Source organism: Chiloscyllium punctatum, chromosome 4 (genome assembly GCF_047496795.1).
Source record: "Chiloscyllium punctatum isolate Juve2018m chromosome 4, sChiPun1.3, whole genome shotgun sequence".
Lineage (NCBI taxonomy): Eukaryota > Metazoa > Chordata > Chondrichthyes > Orectolobiformes > Hemiscylliidae > Chiloscyllium > Chiloscyllium punctatum.
This window is the reverse complement of record NC_092742.1, coordinates 127,487,647-127,509,962: the sequence shown is the minus strand read 5'-3', so window position 1 is coordinate 127,509,962 and position 22,316 is coordinate 127,487,647.

Here is a 22,316-nt window from a genome sequence, read left to right as displayed (position 1 = left end):
CTTACCTCGACAAAATTTCATCATCTTTCTGATTAACAATCTGGAACTATTTGAAAATGCCCAACAACACAGTCTCAACAGCGGTTGCTGAAAAATGCCACAGATTCCTTGGCCCCTGAGCAAAGAAATTACTCCTCATTTCTGAATTAAATGGGCAATATCTAAATCTGTGTTCATGTCGTCTGGTGCTCTCCTCAGAGAATAGGGAAACCACCTGCCGATATCTATCCTGTCAAGATCCTACGAATATTGAACGTTTATAATTGTTATTATGTGATTATATCTCCCCTCCATCTCCTTTGTTTCAATCCTAGCCTAAACAATCATTCCTTGAAGCTCCATGTTATACAGAGTTAGCAACACGTTTGTAAGTCTCTGCTGTCCTTTTCAGCATCCTTTTTATTAAGAGAGGTGGAGAAATTTCAGCGAGGAAATGGGTTGAAATCTCAGGCGCAGATGGGAATTGGAACTTGAAATCGGAAAGCGTTTGGAATCGGATTGATCCACAGAATGACCAAATGCAGCAATGGTAACTCTGACAAATGAGAATCTAATCATATTCGATTGACATTCAATGACTTCACTGTAACTGAATTCCTCCGTGTAATCGTCCTGGGAACTAGTATTTAGGAGAAATAGAACCTGAACCGCCCATATAAAGAAGTTGACGACAAAAACATGTCCGTCGGTCGTTTTTGTTTGATTATTAACTCAACTCTTGTCTCAGTGAAGCCTACCTCGTCCGCAATGCACAAATTAGATGTTTAACAGAACTCTCTCCATTTGCCTCGGTGGGTTCACCTTCAATACCACTGAAGGAACAGGACACCCTCCACGACAATGCAGTCACTTAACTGTATATTTTTCAACACCTAAATATTTATTCCCTTAACTGCTAAGGCACAATTGCAGCAGACTGCACCACCTAGAAAATTCACTGGAGTAAGTCATCCAGGCTTTGTTGACAGAACCGTGTTGGCGTGACCCTCCAGTTTGACCACTAAATGATGGTTAGCCTGATTCTCCACGAGTTGTCCCATGGTCTCCTCTGGATTTTCTGTATTCAGTCTTTGTCAGGTTCATTAGAGAGTTGTTTGGGTCAGGATCCTGAGTTTATTCTCCAAATTTGCCAAGTCAACGTACTGACTGGTAACACTCCTGCCCTGGGAGTGGACTCGTATACTGTGGCTAAATCATAAAGGAGTTCTCTTTTGTTTTGTCTGTTAAATACTTTTCTGGGTTCTGTGTTTTCCCTCAAATATCCCTGTCCTTTGTCCCATTATCCTGGGGGTCAGTTGGGAACATGATTATTTTAATGGGGAAGGACACCACTCTGATTACTGTATCCCTGATACATTCATTATGATTGGTGTCAGTTTGTGATAAATGTTCGTGAACAAGGAATTCCCTGTGAGTTTAGTGACTAGTCCATTGTGAGAGCATGGTATGTGTGGGACAAGCTGGGGGAGGAGCCTTCCCTCCTGGTCTCGGATCGTTTTAATTTTGTTTCTGAGGAATTCGACCTGGTGGGCTTCCTGGGATATCACTGTCCGAAAATGACCCCTAGTCCAGGCTGTGTGCTCGGTATCCTACTACCATGCACCCATTCTCCAGGAAACTCTACCAATCGCTTCTGAGCCCTGACCTCCTGTAACACAATGTGGAAATCCCTAAAGTCTATTTCGTATTCAGCAATTAATTAGCAGAGGGCCCAAGCCTCATGACAGGCGCGTCTGAGGGCTGGAATCCCAGGAGTCCCTCCTCCTTTCTGAGACATGGGAGACAAAGTGTCGGGCCCAGTTTCTCATCACTAAGAGAGGTGCAGCTCATATCCACAAAAATCCAGACAAACTGGGCCCAGAGTCTCCGGGTGAAGCTGACGGGGGGAGGGGAGGGGCATTCCTTTGGTTGTTGTTCTGCATTTATGTAGCGCCTGTGCAGGATATGCCTTATCCTGCCCTCGAGCAATGAGGACTACTGCCTTCATCTCATCATGGATGCCCCTCCCTAGCTGTTGGCCCTCAGGGAGGGCTGAATGGCCTGCTGGACTAAGGCACATGGCGATTCAGCGTCCACTCTGTGTATGACAGACTGTCAGTCAATCTCATCCAAACATGTATCTGTGACAGAGACGGGATCTTTTTGGTGCTGCCCACCAGCTGGGTGCCTGGAATGACTTTTGTGTACGGAGTGAGACCATAAGCTGCCTGAAACTGGGTAACCACAGGATTCAAGGAATCTGAGTCCGGCTGTGGGTCAGGGCTGTGGGCAAAAGGTGCAGTTACCTGAGAGACAGGCAGTGGGAGTCCCCATCTGTGAGCGGGTGTGGATGTGTCAGTGTGGAGCCTGTCATTATCTCCCTGGGGAGGTAGAACACCAAAGGCACACATTATCCCACTCTGGGAGGAGTCCTAGTTCCCTAGGGATTGTATTTGCTCCTGGCACCCCCTACTAGAGCCTGATGTGTGTTGCTCAGTGTTGCAGGCATACAGGACCCATGCAGCTGCTTGGAGCTCATACACTGTCCTTCCAGATTGTCAATGTAACCTGAGGCTGCCTCCCCATCCCCAGAGACCCTCCTTTCTCTGGATTGGGCTCTTCCCAATTGCAACTGGAGTAGTCCCATGTGGGTGAGATTTTCCTGCACGGTTGTGTCCTGCTCATTGTGTCGGAGACCTAGCTCGGTCACAGCCTGTAGGTTTCCCTGGGGTGACCGGATCCCAGCTGCCTTATCCCAGCCGGGGGTCCTGCAGGCTATCAGCAGTGGAGTGAGCTTTCCAGCTGCCTTCCCCAGTTCTCTTTGGGCATCTCACCACAGCTCCTGTACCAGGAATCCTTCACTGCACGGCCAGGCTGGCTTCCTGCCAAATTCTGCAGGACTGTTTCACAATTGTACCGGCTCGTGTTCGTGTTGCTTTGGCTGCTTCTGTATTATGGGACACCTGGGTATGTTCATAGAGTCATAGAGTTCTACAGCATAGATACAGGCTCTTTGGCCCAAACTGGCCCATCTACACTAACCCCGTTTCCTTGCACTTGGCCCATATCCTTCCAATACATTCCTCTCCATGTATTTGTCCAAGTGCCTTTTAAATGTTATTAAATGTATCCTCCTTGACCACTTGCACTGGTAGTTCATTCTGTAAGTGTACCACACTCTGGGTAAAAACATTGTCCGTCAGGTTCCCTTTAAACCTTCCCCTTTCACCTTAAACTGATGCCCTTTCATCCTTGATTCCCCAAGCCTTGGATAAAGACTGAGTGCATTCACCCTATCCATGCCTCCCATGATCTTAAACACCTCTAAAAGGACACCCCCTCAGTCTTCTACACATGAAAGAAAATGTCCTTGCTTGTCCAAACTCTCTCTATATTTGTCGAGTTGAGTTCTGGCAACATCCTTGTGTACCTTTTGCAGTTTAATAACATCCTTCCTATAGCAAGCTGGATAAAACTGAACACAATATTCCAAGTGCGGCCTCACTAACATCCTGCACAACTACAACAGAACTTCCCAACTTCAATATTCCATGCCCTGACTGGTGAAGGGCCCAGTGTGCCAAAAGCCTTCTTCACTGCCCTGACTACCTGAGTTCAGAGAGCCGTGTCCTTGAATCCAAGGTCCCTCTGTTCCACTACACTCCTTCAGGCCCTACCATTCCCCATGAAACCCCAGTCTTGATGTGACTTTCCGAAATGCGAGATCTCGCCTATGTCTGTACTAAACACCATTTGCCATTTCTCAGCCCAATTCCCCAGCTGATCAAGGCCCTGTTGCAATTGCTGAGAACCTTCCTCACTTATTTTAGTGTTAACTGAAAACTTTCGAATCATGCCTAAAACATCCTCATCCAAATCATTGATATAGATAACAAACAGCAATGGGCCTAGCACTGACCAGCTCAGTGGCACAGTGGCTCAGTGCTTAGAACTGCTGCCTCACAGCACCGTGGATCTGGGTTCAATTCCAACCTCACAGGATGGTCTGTGTGGGTTAGATCCTGTTAGGGTTAGATTTCCTACAGTATGGAAACAGGCTATTTGGCACAACAAGTCCACACCGACCTGCTGAAGAGTAACCCACCTAGAGCCATTCTTCCTGCCCAATATTTACCCTTGACGAATGCACCCAGCACTATGGGCAATTTAGCCTGGCCAATTCATCTGACCTGCACATTTTTGGATTGTGGGAGGAAACTGGAGCACCCAAAGGAAACCCACGCAGACACAGGGAGAATGTGTCAACTCCACACAGACAGTCACTTGAGGCTGGGGTCGAATCCGGGTCCCTGACGCTGTGATGCAGCAGTGCCAACCACTGAGGCACCAAGCCACACCAACTGAGTTTGTACGTTCTCCACATGTCTGCGTGGGTTTCCTCTGGGTGCTCCGGTTTCCTCCCACAGTCCGAAGATATGCAGGTCAGGTAAATTGGCCATGCTCAATTGCCTATAGTGTTCATGGATGAGTAAGTAAGTTGCATTAGTCAGGGGTGAATGTAGAGTAATAAAGTAGGGGAATGGGTTGAGTGGAATAATCTTCAGAGGGCCAGTCGGCTTGTTGGGTCGAAGGGCCTGTTTCCACAGAGGAGGGATTCTATGATTCTCTGACCGCTGAGGCAAACCACTAGTCACAGGCCTCCAGTCTGACTGTTACACTCTGCTTCCTACCATCAAGCCAATTGTGTATCCAGCTTGCCAATGCCCCCAGGATTCCATGCGATCTAACCTTCTGGGGTGGGGTGGGGGGGAAGTGGTGAGTGCCGAGTTGTGAAGGTATCACTAAGGAAGGGGGAGATTGCAGTGATGGGTAGGGATCAGTCAGGGAGGGAGAGATTACAGTTTTTGGTAGGGATCAGTCAGGAAGGGGCTGATTGCAGTGTTGGGTAGGGACCAGTAAGGGAGGGGGTGAGTGCAGTGTTAGGTAGAGATCAGTCAGGGAGGGGGTGAGTGCAGTGTTGTGTAGGGATCTGTAAGTGAGGGGGAGATTGCAGTGTTGTGTAGGGATCAGTCAGGGAGGGGGTAAGTGCAGTGTTGGGTATGGATCAGTCAGGGAGGGGGAGATTACAGTGTTGGGTAGGGATCAGTCAGTGAGGGGGTGAGTGCCGTGTTGTGTAGGGATCAGTCAGGGAGGGGGAGATTACAGTGTTGTGTAGGGATCAGTCAGAGAGGGGGAGAATGCAGTGTTGTGTAGGGATCAGTCAGGGAGGGGGAGATTGCAGTGTTGTATAGGGATCAGTCAGGGAGGCGGAGATTGCAGTATTGTATAGGGATCAGTCAGGGAGGGGGATATTGCAGTGTTGGGTAGGGATCAGTCAGGGAGGGGGAGATTGCAGTGTTGGGTAGGGATCAGTCAGGGAGGGGGAGATTGCAGTGTTGGGTAGGGATCAGTCAGGGAGGGGGAGATTGCAGTGTTGTATAGGGATCAGTCAGGGAGGGGGAGATTGCAGTGTTGTATAGGGATCAGTCAGGGAGGGGGATATTGCAGTTTTGGGTAGGGATCAGTCAGGGAGGGGGTGAGTCCAGTGTTGGGTTGGGATCAGTCAGGGAGGGGGAGATTGCAGTGTTGGGTAGGGATCAGTCAGAGAGGGGGAGAATGCAGTGTTGTATAGGGATCAGTCAGGGAGGGGGTGAGTCCAGTGTTGGGTTGGGATCAGTCAGGGAGGGGGAGATTGCAGTGTTGAGTAGGGATCAGTCAGGGAGGGGGTGAGCGCAGTGTTGGGTAGGGATAGAGGGAAATCAGGAGGGAAAAAAGGGGACATAATATTGTTTGGCAAATATGTTTAAGGAGAATCCAAAATGTATTTATAAATCCATAAAGGACAAAAGGGTCACTGGGAAGAGTATAGAGCCCTCAATGATCAAGACAGCCTGCACGTGGAGCTGCAGGAGATGGGGGAGAAACTGAACAAACATTTCCTGCAGAGAAGGACATGGAAGATATAGAATAGAATGATGGTTTGGGAAATAGCATTGGGAAATAGATGATGTAATCTTGGAAAATGTCCATATTACTGAGGAGGAAGTGCTGGATGTCTTGAAATGGTTAAAGGTGGATAAATCCCCAGGACCTTATCAGGTGTACTCTCGATCTCTGTGGGAAGCTGGAGAAGTGATTGCTGGGCCCCGTGCTGAAATATTTGTATCATCGATAGACACAAGTGAGGTACCAGAAGACTGGAGGTTGGCTAACTTGGTATCACTGTTTAGGAAGGCTGGGAAGGACAAGCCATGGAACTACAGACTGGTTCACCTGACATCATTCGTGGGCACGTGGAAAGACGGATACATGAGGGACAGGAATTACATGTGTTTAGAAAGGCAATGTCTAATTGGGGATAGTCCGCATTGCTTTGTGCGTGGGAAATCATGGCTCAAGATATTGAGTTTTTTGAAGAAGTAACAAAAGGATTGATGAGGGCAGAGAGGTGGATGTGAGTGATATGGACTTCAGTAAGGTGTTCGAAATGTTTCCACATGGGAGATTGGAGAGCAAGGATAGATCTCATGGAATACAGGGAAAACCAGCCATTTGGAGACAGAACTGACACGAAGGTAGAAGACAGAGGGTGGTTGTGGAGGGTTGTTTTTTTCAGCCTGGAGACCTGTGACCAGTGGAGTGCCACAAGGATCGGTGCTGCGTCCACTACTTTCCATTAATGATATAAATGATTTGGATGTGAACATAGCAGGTATAGTTAGTAAGTTTGCAGATGATACCAAAATTGGAGGGGTAGTGGACAGTGAAGAATGTTACTTCACATTACAACGGGATGGTGAACTGATGGGCCAATGGGCTGAGGGGTGGGAGATGGAGTTTAATTTAGATAAATGGGAGGTGCTGCATTTTGGGAAAGCAACTCTTGCAGGACTGATACACTTAATGTTAATGTCCCAGGGAGTGTTTCTGAACAAAGAGACCTTGGAGTGCAGGTTCATTGTTCCTTGAAAGGAGAATTGTGGGTCGATAGGATAGTGAAGAAGGTGTTTGGTATGGTTGTGTTTACTGATCAGTGCATTGAGTAGAGGAGTTAGGAGGTCATGTTGTGGCTGTACAGGACATTGGATAAGCCAGTTTTGGAATATTGCGTGCAATTCTAGTCTCCTCCCTATCGGAATGATGTTGTGTAAATTGAAAGGGTTCAGAAAAGATTTGCAAAGATGCTGACAGGATTGGAGGATTTGAGCGAAAGGGAGAGGTTAAATGGGCTGGGGATGTTTTCCCTGGAATATCTGAGGCCGAGAGGTAACCCATATGGAGGTTTATAAAGCCATGAGGGGCATGGTTAGGTTTAACAGACAAGGTCTTTTCCCTGGGGTGGGGTAGTCCAGAACTGGAGGGCCGAGGTTCAGGATGAGAGGAGAAAGATATAAAAGGAACGTAAGGGACAACGTTTTGATATGGAGGCTGTTGCGTGTATGGAATGACCTGCCAGATGAAGTGGTGGAGACTGGTACAATTACTGCATTTAAAATGCATCTGGATGGGTATACGAACAGGAACGGTTGAGGGGAATTTGGGCCAAGAGGTGGCAAGTGAGACAAAATTATGTTAGCGTATGTGGGCAGCGTGAACAAGATGGACTGAAGAGTCTGCTTCTGTGCTGTACATCTCTATGACTGTAAATGTTTTCCACTGTCCATTACCAGCCACACACTTCACTGTTTCCCCTGTTTACCTTGGTCAGTTCCCCTCTCAAACACATGTCAATGGCTTTGGTTGTGATTGTAGGGTGTGCTTTATGGTCACTTTAAAAATCCATCATCTCGCTGAATTCCACCACACTGCAATTTCCCAGAGGATATCTCAGTGGGACATTACTCCTTCCCTCAGCGTCATCACCCAACGGTCGATCTGAGATAGTCACCTCCCTGGCCGTTTGCACAATGTGTTATTAAAAGAAACACTGACAGAAACATTCAAAGAGGAGTTCGGAGAACATCCCTTTTGCCGATGTGACTGTCCCAGATTGTACAAAGACTGAAGTCTCCCAGAATTATCACAGTGCCTTTGTATTACACAGGAATCCATTGGAATGTGTAACAGGGCTGAGCAATGAAATGCTGTTAGGCAGCCTCTAAACTGTCCTCCTGCTTGTGTTTTTGACACACGTTACCCAGAATCTGCATTCAGACTGATTCAGCTTCATCATCTGAGGCCAAATGCTTTCTCTGTAATGCCTTTGTTACCCATTACTGTCAGGGTTACCCATCCTGCACTCCCTGACATCCCTCAAGGAGGTGTACAATAAAATGTTCATGTTCCACCTTTTGTTCACCCTGTCACCACTAAATCTCATTTATCTCTGTGTCACAGTCCATCCAACTTATTGCAGAGACTTTGTCCATTCCAAAAAAGAACATTACGATGGACTCTTTCCACAATTTCTTGTCACAGTCCAATTCACTGATGTACAGTTTCAGTTAAACTCTATCTCTTCCTGTTTCTTTCTGCTTGCCTTCAGCTACATTGCCTTTTCTCTTTGGATTTGAAAAGCTCCTTTCACCTGAACACTGGCCCTGCATCCTCTCTGTCAGTTTAAAGTCCTGACCATAAGCCAACCGACATGATTGACCAGGACACTGCTCCCAACAGTGTTGTGTTTAATTCATTCATGGGATGTTTCTGTCTCTAGCTGGCCAGCATCGCATGCCCACCCTGAGCTGCCCTTGAGCTGAGTGCCTTGCTGGATGATTGTAGAGAGCAGTTTAGAGTCAACCCCATCGCTCTGGGTCTGGATCATGTGTAGGCCAGACCCGCTGTCTATAATAGATTTCCTTCCAAAAAGGAGATTAAGCAGTTAGATGGTTACACTGGACCCCAGCATTAACATCTAGATGAACAGTCGGGTGAGAATAGCACGAGGCCATCACCTGTCACTGAGTACTGATCCCCGTGCACCATGAATCACAACCCTTTCATCATGACCATTGTGTGATCCTGATACCTTCCTGCACTCTGGTGATATCACTCAGTCTCTCTCCATGAGGTATCCCTCACTGTGTGGGTCTAAGTGCTGCCTCTGTCAGCATCTCTCACACTTGCAGCTACTCGAGATCCTGAGCCAATGGAATTCCCCATTCCAGAGAGACACAGCAGCACAGGCCAGGGATGGAGACTGGGATTTTCCAGATCTCTGTGGGACTCAGGGCCATTCTCCATGTGTAACCCTCACTGCATCAGTCTAATTTCCCATTCTGTCTGTTTCTCTGTCTCCTGTCGGTCATCAGGATGTTCCTGTCTCAGCCGAATTCCTAACTCTTGTCTCGTCCATAACCACATCAAAGACGGTTGGTCGGTCAGAGAGACATGAAGAGGGAGCTCTGGAGCCTTCAGTAAATCCTGCAGCCGGTAAGATCACTCACAGTACTCCTGTGTTCAGACCTGGAAGACAGGACATAGACACAGAGCTGGGTAAGGAACAGCAACATTCTAGGCTTCATTCACATCATCTTGTGAGGGACCTGTTTTCACCTCTGCTGTACTGGTCCTCCCTGAGATATCTCTCTCTGACTCTCTCTCTTTCTCCCTCTCTCACCCCCTCACTCTAATTCTCTCTTTCTCACCCTCTCTTTCTCTCTCACCCCCTCACTCACTCTCCACCCAAACTCTCTCTCTCACCCGACTTCTCTCTCCCTCGCGTCCCTCTCTCTCTCATCCCTCTGTCACTGGATCGCCCTCTATCTCTCCCTATCACGCTCTGCCTCCTCGCTATCCATCTTTCTCTCTCTCTCACTCTCGCTCTTTCTCTCTCGTCCCCTTCTCGTGCGCTCTCTCGCTCTCAGACTCGCTGTCTCATTTCCGTCCCCTCCCTCCCTCTCATTTGCACCTCTCTCTCTATTGCCCCCCCTTGCCTCCTCTCTCTCGCTCGCTCGCCCCTCTCTCTCACCCCTCTCTCTCACCACCTCTCACTCTCAGCCTATCTTTCTCTCACCCTCTATCTCTCCCCACCTCTCACTCTCTTTCCATCTCTCTCTGCCCCTTTTGTGCTCGCTTCCCCCTCTCTCACTCGACCTCTCTTACTCACCCCTCTCTCCCTTTCTCTCCCCACCCCCTCTCTCCCCTCTCCACTTCTCTGCCCCCACCCCCTTTCTCTCACCCCCTCGCTCTCATTACCCCCCACCCTCTCCCCTTTCTCTCCCTCCTCTCTCTCCCTCCTCTCTCTCCCCCCTCTCTCACCCCCTTTCTCTCATCCCCTTGCTCTCAACCCCCCTCCCCTCTCTCTCCCCCTCTCTTCCCTCTCTCTCTTTCGCTCTCTCCCCCTCTCTCACCCCACTCCATCCCCCTTCCCTCCCCTTTCTCTCTCCCCCTCTCTCTCCCGCCTCTCTCTCACCCCATTTCTCTCCAACTCTCTCCCCTGTCTCTCTCCCTCTCTCTCTCATAACTCTCTCACACACCTCTCTCCCCCTTTCTCATCAACTTCCCCACCCCTCTCTCCCCACTCTCCGGTCTCTCTCACCCCTTTCTCTCCCCCTCCCCCCTCCCCCTCTCCCCACTCTCTGCCCACTCTCTCCCCCACTCTCACTCCCCCATTCTCTCTCACCCCCTCTCTTCTTTCTCACCCGCACTCTCTCCCACCACGATCTCTCTCGTCCCCCCTCTCACTATCAACCACTCATCCCTCACTCTCCTTCCACTCACACTCTCTTACCCACTCTCTCACCCCCTCTCTCACCCTTCTCTCCCTTTCCCCACTCTCTCTCACCTCTCTCTCTCTCTCACCTCTCTCTCTCTCACCCTTCTCTCTCTCAGCATTTCTCTCTCACGCTTTCTCTCTCACCCCTTCTGTCGTAGCCCCTCTCTCTCTCTCTCTCTCTCAGCCCCTCTCTCTCTCTCCACAATCTCTCCCACCCAGATCTCTCTCAGAGCCCCGCTCTCCCTCACCCCTCTCTCTCTCACACACCTCTCTCGCACCTTCTCTCTCATGCATTCTCTCTCTCACCCCCTCTCTCTCTCAGCCTGTCTTTCTGTCACCCCCTGTCTCTTTCTCACCAGCTCTCTCTTCCACCCTGATCTCTCTCACACCCACTCTCTCCCTCACCCCCTCTCTCTCTCTCACACCCCTCTCTCTCCCTCACCCCTCGCTCTCTTTCTTACCCATCTCTCTCATCCTCTCTCACTCACCCCCTCTCTCCCACCCCCTCTCTCTCACCCCTTCTCTCTCACCCCCTTTCTTTCACCCTCTCTCTCAGCCTGTCTCTCTCTCTCACTCCCTGTCTCTTTCACACCTACTCTCTCTTCCACCCCGATCTCTCTCACACCCGCTCTCTAACTCACACCTCTCTCTCTCTCACCCTTCTCTCTCTCTCACCCCTCTCTCTCTTACCTGTCTCTCTCTCTCACACACACACCGTTCTCTCTCAAAATCTCTCTCCCACCCCTTCTCACTCACCCTCTCTTTCGCAGCCCCTCTCTCTCTCTCACATCCCCTCCCTCACCCCAGTCTCTCCCACCCTGATCTCTCTCAGAGCCCCTCTCTCTCTCACCCCTCCCTCACTCTCTCATCCCTCTCTCTCTCATCCCTCTCTCTCACACCTCTCTCTCACCCTCTCTCTCAGGCCCTCTCTCTCTCACTCCTCTCTCTCTCTTACCCCTCTCTCTCTTACACCGCTTCTCTCTCTCCCTGTCCCTCTCTCACTCTCACCCCTCTCTCTCTCTCACCGTCGCTCTCTCACCTCTCTTTCTCTCACCCTCTCTCTCTCACCCCTTCTCTCTCACCCACTCTCTCACCCCCTCCCTCTCAGGCCCTCTCTTTCAGCTCCTCTCTCTCTCACACACCCATCTCTCACACATCTCTCTCTCAACCCCGTCTTTCTCATACCCGTCTCTCTCTCTCACATCCCCACTCTCTCACCCCTCTCTCTTCCCCCCCTCTCTCACACACCTCTCTATCTCACGCTTTCTCTCACCCCCTCTCTCTCTCACCCCTCTCTCTTACCGCTCTCTCTCACACCGCTTCTCTATCTCACCCTCTCTCTCTCTCACCCCTCTCTCTTACCCCTCTCTCTTACCCTCTCTCTCTCACACACACACCTCTCTCTCACCCACCTCTCTCTCACCCTCTCTCTCTCACCCCCCTCTCTCACCGCTTCTCTCACACCCCCTCTCATACCCTCTCTTTCCACCCCTCGCACTCTCACCCCCTCTCTCTCACACTTCTCTCTCTCACCCTCTCTCTCTCTCACCCTCTCTCTCTCACCCCTCTCTCTCTGTCTCACCCCTCTCCCACTCTTACCCTGCTCTCTCTTACACGTCTCTCTCGCTCACACACTCACACCCTTCTCTCTCAACCTCTCTCTCTCACCCCTTCTCTCTCACCCTCTCTTTCGCAGGCTCCTCTCTCTCTCTCATCGCCTCTCTCACCCCAGTTTCTCCCACCCTGATCTCTCTCAGGGCCCCTCTCTCTCTCACCCCTCCCTCACTCTCTCATTCCTCTCTCTCTCACCCCTCTCTCTTACCCCTCTCTCTCACACGCACCTCTCTCTAACCCACCTCTCTCTCACCCTCTCTCTCTCATTCCCCCTCTCGCTCTCACCCCTCTCTCTCAAACCTCTTTCTCACTCCCTCTCTCTCTTACAGCTCTCTCTCTCACCCCCTCTATCTCACCCCCTCTCTCACCACCCCAGCTCTCAGCCCCTCTCTCACCTCCCCCTCCCTCACGCCCTCTCTCTCACCCCACTCTCTCACTGCCCCCGCTCTCTCACACACCTTCCTCTCTCACCCACCCTCTCTCTCTCTCACCCTCTCTCTCATCCTCTCTCTCACCCCTCTTTCTCTCACGACCTATCTCCCTCACCCCGCTCTATCTGTGATCCCCTCTCTCTCACACACACTCTCTCACACCCTCTCTTTCTTTGCCCTCTCACTCTCTTATCCCCTCCCACTTTCACCACTCTCATTCTCTCTCACCCCTATGTCTCTCAGCCCCCTGTCTCTAACCCACCCTCACACCCTCTCTCTCACCCCCCTCTCTCACCCCCTCTGTCTCCCACCCTACTCTTCCCGATTCCTCTCCCCCACTCTCACTCACCCCCATTCTCTTTCTCACCCGCGCTCTCCCCCACCCCGATCTTTTTAATTCTCTCTCTCTCTCACCCTCTCACCCTTCTCTCTCTTTCCACTCTCTCTCTTACCCTCTCTCTCACCTTCTATCACCCTCTCTTTCTCTGCCAGTCTGTCTCTCACCACCTCTCTCTTTCTCACCCGCTCTCTGTTCCACTCTAATCTCTCTCACACCCCCTTTCTCTCTCACCCTCTCTCTCTATCACCCCCCTCTCTCTCACCCCTCTCTTTCTTACCCCTCTCTCTCACACCTCTCTCTCTCACACACCTCTCTCTCTCACCCTCTCTCTCTCATCCCCTCTCTCTCACACTCTCACCTCCCTCTCTCTCTCACCCTTTCTCTCATCCTCTCTAATCTGACACCCCTCTCTCTCACATCCCCCCTCTCTCTCTCGCCATCTCTCTCTCCTACCCCTCTCTCTCTTACCCCTCTCTCTCTCACCTCTCTTTCGCACCCTCTCTTCTTACCTACTCTCACCCACCCCCTCTCTCACCCCCTCTCTCTCAGGCCCTCACTTTCAGTCCCTCGCTCTCTCACACACCTCTCTCTCAACCCCCGTCTCTCTCAACCCCTCTCTGTCTCTCACCCTCTCGCTCTCAACCCTCTCTCTCTCAACCTTCTCTCTCTTACCCCTCTCTCACACACGTCTCTCTCACCCCGTCTCTCACCCTCCCTCTCTCCTACCCCTCCATTTCTTACCCCACTCTTTCTCTCACCTCTCTTTCTCTCACCCCCTCTCTCACCCCCCCTCTCTCAGGCCCTCTCTTTCAGCCCATCTCTCTCACATCTCTCTCTCTCATCTTCTCTCTCACTCGTCTTTATCTTCCCCCTCTCTCAAACACACCTCTCTCACTCACCCTCTCTCTCACCACCCTCTCTCTCACCCTCTCTCTCTCTCACCCCTTCTCTCTCACCCCCTCTCTCTCTGGCCCTCTCTTTCAGCTCATCTATCTCACACCCCTCTCTCTTTCATCCTCTCTCTCTCATCCTCTCTCTCTCACTCCTATCTCTCTTCCCCCTCTCTGTCACCCCCTCTCTCTCTAACCCCTCTCTATCTTACGCCTCTCTCTCACACCGCTTCTCTCTCTCAACCTCTCTCTCTCAACCCTCGCTCTCTCACCCCTCTCTATCTTACCCCCCTCTCTCTCACCCCGTTCTCTCTCACCCCTCTCTATCTTACCCCTCTATCTCACACACACGTCTCTCTCACCCCTTCTCAGCCCTCTTTCTCTCAGCCCCCCTCTCTCTCTCCCAAGTCTCTCCCACCCTGATAGCTCTCACACCCCTCTCTCTCTTTCCCCTCTCTATCTAACCCTCTCTCTCTCACACCTGTCTCTCTCGCACCCCCCCTCTCTCTTTCACCCCTCTCTCTCTCTTACCTCCCTCTCACCCTCTCTCTCTCACCCCTGTCTCTCTAACTCAGCCTGTCTCTCTCTCTCTCTCTCTCACCCCCGTCTCTTTCTCACCCTTTCTCTCTTCCACCCCAATCTCTTTCACACCCGCTGTCTAACACACCGCCCCTCTTTCTCTCACCCTTCTCTCTCTAACCTGTCTCTCTCTCTCTCAGGCTCTTTTCTCTCACCCTCTCTTTAACAGCCCCTCTCTCTCTCTCATCCCCTCTCTCACCCCAGTCTCTCCCACCCTGATCTCTCTCAGAGCCCCTCTCTCTCTCACCCCTCCCTCACTCTCTCATCCCTCTCTCATCCCTCTCTGTCTCACTTTCTCTCTCTCACCCTCTCCCTCTAACCACTTCTCTCTCATCTCCTCTCTCATCCCCTCTCTCTCAGGCCCTCTCTTTCAGCCCCTCTCTCTCTCACACCTCCCTCTCTCACACACCTCTCTTCCCCCCCCTCTCTTACATCCCTCTCTGTCACACACCCCCCTCTCTCACCCCTCTCTCTCTCTCACCCGTCTCGCACTTTCACCCCTCTCTCTCTCACCTCTCTCTCTCACCCCCTCTCTTTCAGCCCCTTGCTCTCTCACACCCCCTCTCTCTCACACACCTCTGTCTCAAACCCCTGTCTCTCTCACACTCCTCTCTCTCTCACCCTCTCGCTCTCAACACTCTCTCTTACCCCCCTCTCTCTCACCCTCTCTCTCTTACCCTCTCTCTCTCACACAGCTCTCTCTCAACCTCTCTCTCTCTCACCCCTCTCTCTCACCCCTCTCTCAGGCCCTCTCTTTCAGCCCCTCGCACTCTCGCACGCCTCTCTCTCTCACTCCCTCTCTCTCACACCTCTCACTCACCCTCTCTCTCAGGCCCTCTCTTTCAGCCCTCTCTCTCTCACACCTCCCTCTCTCTCACAAACCTCTCTCTCACCCTCTCTCTCAACCCCTCTCTCTCTCACACATACCCTTCTCTCTCTCACCCTTCTCTCTCTCTCACCCTCACTCTCTCTCACCCTCTCTCACTCAACCCTCTCTCTCTTACCCTCTCTCTCACACACACACCTCTCTCTCTCTCTCACCCTCTCTCTCTCCAACCCCTCTCTCTCTCACACTCTCTCTCTCACCCCCTCTCTCTCAGGCCCACTCTTTCAGCCCCTCTCTCTTACACCTCCCTCTCTCTCTCACACTCCTCTCTCTCACCCTCTCTCTCACGCCCCACTCTGTTACCCCTCTCTCTCTCACACCTCTCTCTCACCCTCACTCTCTCTCACCCCCCCTCTCTCACACCCTCTCTCTCTCATATCTCTCTCTCACCCCTTCTCTCTTACCCCTCTCATTCACCCCTCTCTCAGGCCCTCTCTTTCAGCCCCTCTCACTCTCACACCCCTCTCTCTCACCCCTTTCTCTGTTATCCCCTCTCTCTCACACTTCTCTCGCACACCTCTCTCTCTCACTCCCTCTCTCACCCCCTCTCTCACTGCCCCGTCTATCACCCCTCTCTCTCTCACCCCCTCTTTCTCACACACCCTCTCTCTCACCCCCCTCACTCTCACACCCCTCTCTCTCTCACACCCCTCTCACTCTCACAACCCTCTCTCTATCACACCCTCTCTGTCTCATACCTCTCTCTCTCACCCCTTCTCTCTCACCCCTCTCTCTGGCCCTCTCTTTCAGCCCCTCTCATTCTCTCACCCCCTCTCTCTAACACGTCTCTCTCTCACCTCCCTTTCTCTCTCACACCCTTCTCTCTCTCTCACCCTATTTCTCTCACACACCTCTCTCACCCTTTCTCTCTCCACCTCTCTCTCTCTTTAACCCTCTCTCTCACGTAACTATCTCTCACCCTCTCTCTCACCCCCCCCTCACAGCCTCTCTCTCTCATACCTCTCTCTCTCACCCCTTCTCTCTCACCGCCTCTCTCATCCCCCTCTCTCACACCTCTCTCTCTCACCCAACTCTACCTCCCCTCTCTCTGTCTCACACACCTCTCTGTCACACCCCCTCTCTTTTACCCATCTCTCTCACAACCCCTCTCTCACACCCCTCTCTCTCTCACCCATCTCTCAATCTCACCCCCCCTCTCTCTCACCTTCTCTCTCTCATCCTTCTCTCTCGGGCCCTCGCGCTCTCACACCCCCTCTCTCTCACACAACTCTCTCTCAACCCCCTGTCTCTCTCACACTCCTCTTTCTCTATCATTCTCTGTCTCTCTCAACCCTCTCTCTCTTACCCTCTCTCTCTTACCCTCTCTCTCTCACACACCTCTCTCTCACACCTTTCTCTCTCTCTCACCCTCTTTCTCTCCTACCCCCCTCTCTCTCTAACCCCCCTTTCTCACCCTCTCCGTCTAACCACTTCTCTCTCACCTCCTCTCTCATCCCCTCTCTCTCAGGCCCTCTCTTTCAGCCCCTCTCTCTCTCACACCTCCCTCTCTCACACACCTCTCTTTCACCCTCTCTCTCACCCCCTCTCTCTCTTACACCCTTCTCTCTCCCTCACCCGTTCTCTCTCACTCGCCCCTCTCTCTCACATCCCACTCTGTCACACACACCCCTCTCTCACCTCTCTCTCTCTCTCTCACCCGTCTCGCACTTTCACCCCTCTCTCTCTCTCACCTCTCTCTCTCACCCCCTCTCTTTCAGCCCCTTGCTCTCTCACACCCCCCTCTCTCTCACACACCTCTGTCTCAAACCCCTGTCTCTCTCACACACCTCTCTCTCTCACCCTCTCTCTCTGAACACTCTCTCTTACCCCCCTCTCTCTCACCCCCTCTCTCTTACCCTCTCTCTCTCACACAGCTCTCTCTCAACCTCTCTCTCTCTCACCCCCCTCTCTCTCACACCCTCTTTCTCTCATATCTCTCTCTCTCACCCCTTCTCTCTCACCCCTCTCTCTCACCCCTCTCTCAGGCCCTCTCTTTCAGCCCCTCGCACTCTCTCACACCTCTCTCTCTCACTCCCTCTCTCTCACACCTCTCTCTCACCCTCTCTCTCAGGCCCTCTCTTTCAGCCCTCTCTCTCTCACACCTCCCTCTCTCTCACAAACCTCTCTCTCACCCTCTCTCTCAACCCCTCTCTCTCTCTCACACCCTTCTCTCTCTCACCCTTCTCTCTCTCTCTCACCCTCTGTCTCTCTCACCCTCTCTCACTCAACCCTCTCTCTCTTACCCTCTCTCTCACACACACACCTCTCTCTCTGTCACCCTCTCTCTCTCCAACCCCTCTCTTTCTCACCCTCTCTCTCTCACCCCCTCTCTCAGGCCCACTCTTTCAGCCCCTCTCTCTTACACCTCCCTCTCTCTCTCACACACCTCTCTCTCACCCTCTCTCTCACGCCCCACTCACTTACCCCTCTCTCTCTCACACCTCTCTCTCACCCTCACTCTCTCTCATCCCCCCCCTCTCTCACACCCTCTCTCTCTCATATCTCTCTCTCACCCCTTCTCTCTTACCCCTCTCATTCACCCCTCTCTCAGGCCCTCTCTTTCAGCCCCCCTCACTCTCGCACCCCTCTCTCTCACCCCTTTCTCTGTTACCCCGTCTCTCTCACACTTCTCTCGCACACCTCTCTCTCTCACTCCCTCTCTCACCCCCTCTCTCACTGCCCCGTCTATCACCCCTCTCTCTCTCACCCCCTCTTTCTCACACACCCTCTCTCTCACCCCCCTCACTCTCACACCCCCTCTCTCTCTCACAACCCTCTCACTCTCACAACCCTCTCCCTGTCACACCCTCTCTGTCTCATACCTCTCTCTCTCACCCCTTCTCTCTCATCCCTCTCTCTGGCCCTCTCTCTCTCTCACCCTCTCTCACTCAACCCTCTCTCTCTTACCCTCTCTCTCACACACACACCTCTCTCTCTCTCTCACCCTCTCTCTCTCTAACCCCTCTCTCTCTCACCCTCTCTCTCACCCCCTCTCTCTCAGGCCCACTCTTTCAGCCCCTCTCTCTTACACCTCCCTCTCTCTCACACACACCTCTCTCTCACCCTCTCTCTCACGCCCCACTCTCTTAACCCTCTCTCTCTCACACCTCTCTCTCACCCTCACTCTCTCTCATCCCCCCCCTCTCTCACACCCTCTCTCTCTCATATCTCTCTCTCACCCCTTCTCTCTTACCCCTCTCATTCACCCCTCTCTCAGGCCCTCTCTTTCAGCCCCTCTCACTCTCACACCCCTCTCTCTCACCCCTTTCTCTGTTACCCCCTCTCTCTCACACTTCTCTCGCACACCTCTCTCTCTCACTCCCTCTCTCACCCCCTCTCTCACTGCCCCGTCTATCACACCTTTCTCTCTCTCACCCCCTCTTTCTCACACACCCTCTCTCTCACCCCCTCACTCTCACACCCCTTTCTCTCTCACACCCCTCTCACTCTCACAACCCTCTCTCTATCACACCCTCTCTGTCTCATACCTCTCTCTCTCACCCCTTCTCTCTCACCCCTCTCTCTGGCCCTCTCTTTCAGCCCCTCTCATTCTCTCACCCCTTCTCTCTCACACGTCTCTCTCTCACCTCCCTCTCTCTCTCACACCCTTCTCTCTCTCACCCTATTTCTCTCACACACCTCTCTCACCCTTTCTCTCGCCACCTCTCTCTCTCTTTAACCCTCTCTCTCACGTACCTATCTCTCACCCTCTCTCTCACCCCCCCCTCTCTCACAGCCTCTCTCTCTCATACCTCTCTCTCTCACCCCTTCTCTCTCACCGCCTCTCTCATCCCCCTCTCTCACACCTCTCTCTCTCACCCCACTCTCCCTCCCCCCTCTCTCTCTCACACACACCTCTCTGTCACACCCCCTCTCTTTTACCCATCTCTCTCACAACCCCTCTCTCACACCCCTCTCTCTCTCACCCATCTCTCAATCTCACCCCCCCCCCCTCTCTCTCACCTTCTCTCTCTCATCCTTCTCTCTCGGGCCCTCGCGCTCTCACACCCCCTCTCTCTCACACAACTCTCTCTCAACCCCCTGTCTCTCTCACACTCCTCTTTCTCTATCATTCTCTGTCTCTCTCAACCCTCTCTCTCTTACCCTCTCTCTCTTACCCTCTCTCTCTCACACACCTCTCTCTCACACCTTTCTCTCTCTCTCACCCTCTTTCTCTCCTACCCCACTCTCTCTCTAACCCCCCTTTCTCACCCTCTCCGTCTAACCACTTCTCTCTCACCTCCTCTCTCATCCCCTCTCTCTCAGGCCCTCTCTTTCAGCCCCTCTCTCTCTCACACCTCCCTCTCTCACACACCTCTCTTTCACCCTCTCTCTCACCCCCTCTCTCTCTTACACCCTTCTCTCTCCCTCACCCGTTCTCTCTCACTCGCCCCTCTCTCTTACATCCCACTCTGTCACACACACCCCTCTCTCACCTCTCTCTCTCTCTCTCACCCGTCTCACACTTTCACCCCTCTCTCTCTCTCACCTCTCTCTCTCACCCCCTCTCTTTCAGCCCCTTGCTCTCTCACACCCCCCTCTCTCTCACACACCTCTGTCTCAAACCCCTGTCTCTCTCACACTCCTCTCTCTCTCACCCTCTCTCTGTGAACACTCTCTCTTAACCCCCTCTCTCTCACCCCCTCTCTCTTACCCTCTCTCTCTCACACAGCTCTCTCTCAACCTCTCTCTCTCTCACCCCCCTCTCTCTCACACCCTCTTTCTCTCATATCTCTCTCTCTCACCCCTTCACTCTCACCCCTCTCTCTCACCCCTCGCTCAGGCCCTCTCTTTCAGCCCCTCGCACTCTCTCACACCTCTCTCTCTCTCACTCCCTCTCTCTCACACCTCTCTCTCACCCTCTCTCTCAGGCCCTCTCTTTCAGCCCTCTCTCTCTCACACCTCCCTCTCTCTCACAAACCTCTCTCTCACCCTCTCTCTCAACCCCTCTCTCTCTCTCACACCCTTCTCTCTCTCACCCTTCTCTCTCTCTCTCACCCTCTCTCTCTCTCACCCTCTCTCACTCACCCTTCTCTCTCTTACCCTCTCTCTCACACACACACCTCTCTCTCTCTCACCCTCTCTCTCTCCAACCCCTCTCTCTCTCACCCTCTCTCTCTCTCACCCCCTCTCTCTCAGGCCCACTCTCTCAGCCCCTCTCTCTTACACCTCCCTCTCTCTCTCACACACCTCTCTCTCACCCTCTCTCTCACGCCCCACTCTCTTACCCCTCTCTCTCTCACACCTCTCTCTCACCCTCACTCTCTCTCATCCCCCCCTCTCTCACACCCTCTCTCTCTCATATCTCTCTCTCACCCCTTCTCTCTTACCCCTCTCATTCACCCCTCTCTCAGGCCCTCTCTTTCAGCCCCTCTCACTCTCGCACCCCTCTCCCTCACCCCTTTCTCTGTTACCCCGTCTCTCTCACACTTCTCTCGCACACCTCTCTCTCTCACTCCCTCTCTCACCCCCTCTCTCACTGCCCCGTCTATCACCCCTCTCTCTCTCACCCCCTCTTTCTCACACACCCTCTCTCTCACCCCCCTCACTCTCACACCCCTCTCTGTCTCACAACCCTCTCACTCTCACAACCCTCTCTCTATCACACTCTCTCTGTCTCATACCTCTCTCTCTCACCCCTTCTCTCTCACCCCTCTCTCTGGCCCTCTCTTTCAGCCCCTCTCATTCTCTCACCCCCTCTCTCTCACACGTCTCTCTCTCACCTCCCTCTCTCTCTCACACCCTTCTCTCTCTCTCACCCTATTTCTCTCATACACCTCTCTCACCCTTTCTCTCTCCCCCTCTCTCTCTCTCTTTAACCCTCTCTCTCACGTACCTATCTCTCACCCTCTCTCTCACCCCCCCTCTCTCACAGCCTCTCTCTCTCATACCTCTCTCTCTCACCCCTTCTCTCTCACCGCCTCTCTCATCCCCCTCTCTCACACCTCTCTCTCTCACCCCACTCTCTCCCTCCCCTCTCTCTCTCACACACCTCTCTGTCACACCCCCTCTCTTTTACCCATCTCTCTCACAACCCTCTCTCACCCCTCTTTCTCTCTCATGCCCTCTCTCTCACCCCTCTCTCCCTCTCACACCTCTCTCTCTCACCCCCTCTCTCTGTCACCCCTCTCTATCTGTCATCCTCTATCTCCCCTCTCTCTCACCCCTCACTCTCTCTCACACCATCTCTTTCTTAGACCGCTCACTCTCTTACACCCTCCCACTCTCACCACTCTCATTCTCTCTCACCCCTCTCTCTCTCAGCCCCCTGTCTTTCACCCACCCTCACACCCTCTCTCTCACTCCCTCTCTCTCTATCACCCCCTCTCTCATCTCCGCTATCTCACCCCTCTCTCGCTTTCCCCTCTCTCTCACCCCTCTCTCTTACCCCGCTCGCTCTTACCCCTCTCTCTTTCAATCCCTTCTCTCTTAACTCTCTCTCTCTCACCCCCTCTCTCTCCCCCACTCTCACTCACCCCTTTCTCTTTCTCATACGCTCTCTCCCCCACCCTGATCTTTCTCATCTTCCCTCTCTCTCACCCTCTCACCCTTCTCTCTCTTTCACTTCTCGCTCTCTTATCCCCTCTCTCTCACCCCTCTCTCTTACGCCTCTCTCTCATCTTCTCTCTCTCACCCTCTCTTTCTCTGCCTATTTCTCTTTCGCCCCCTCTCTCTTTCTCCCCAGCTCTCTCTTCTCTCCGATCTCTCTCACAACCCCTCTCTCTCACCCCTCACTCTCTTACCCCTCTCTCTCTCTCACCCCTCCCTCAGGCCCTCTCTATTAGCCCCTCTCACTCCCTCACCCCTCTCTCTCCCTCACCCCTCACTCTCTCACCCCCTCTCTCTCACACCTCTCTCTCTCACCCTGTCTCTCTCACCCATTCTCTCTCGCCCCCTCTCTCAGGCCGTCTCTCTCTCTCACCCCTCTCTCACACCCCCC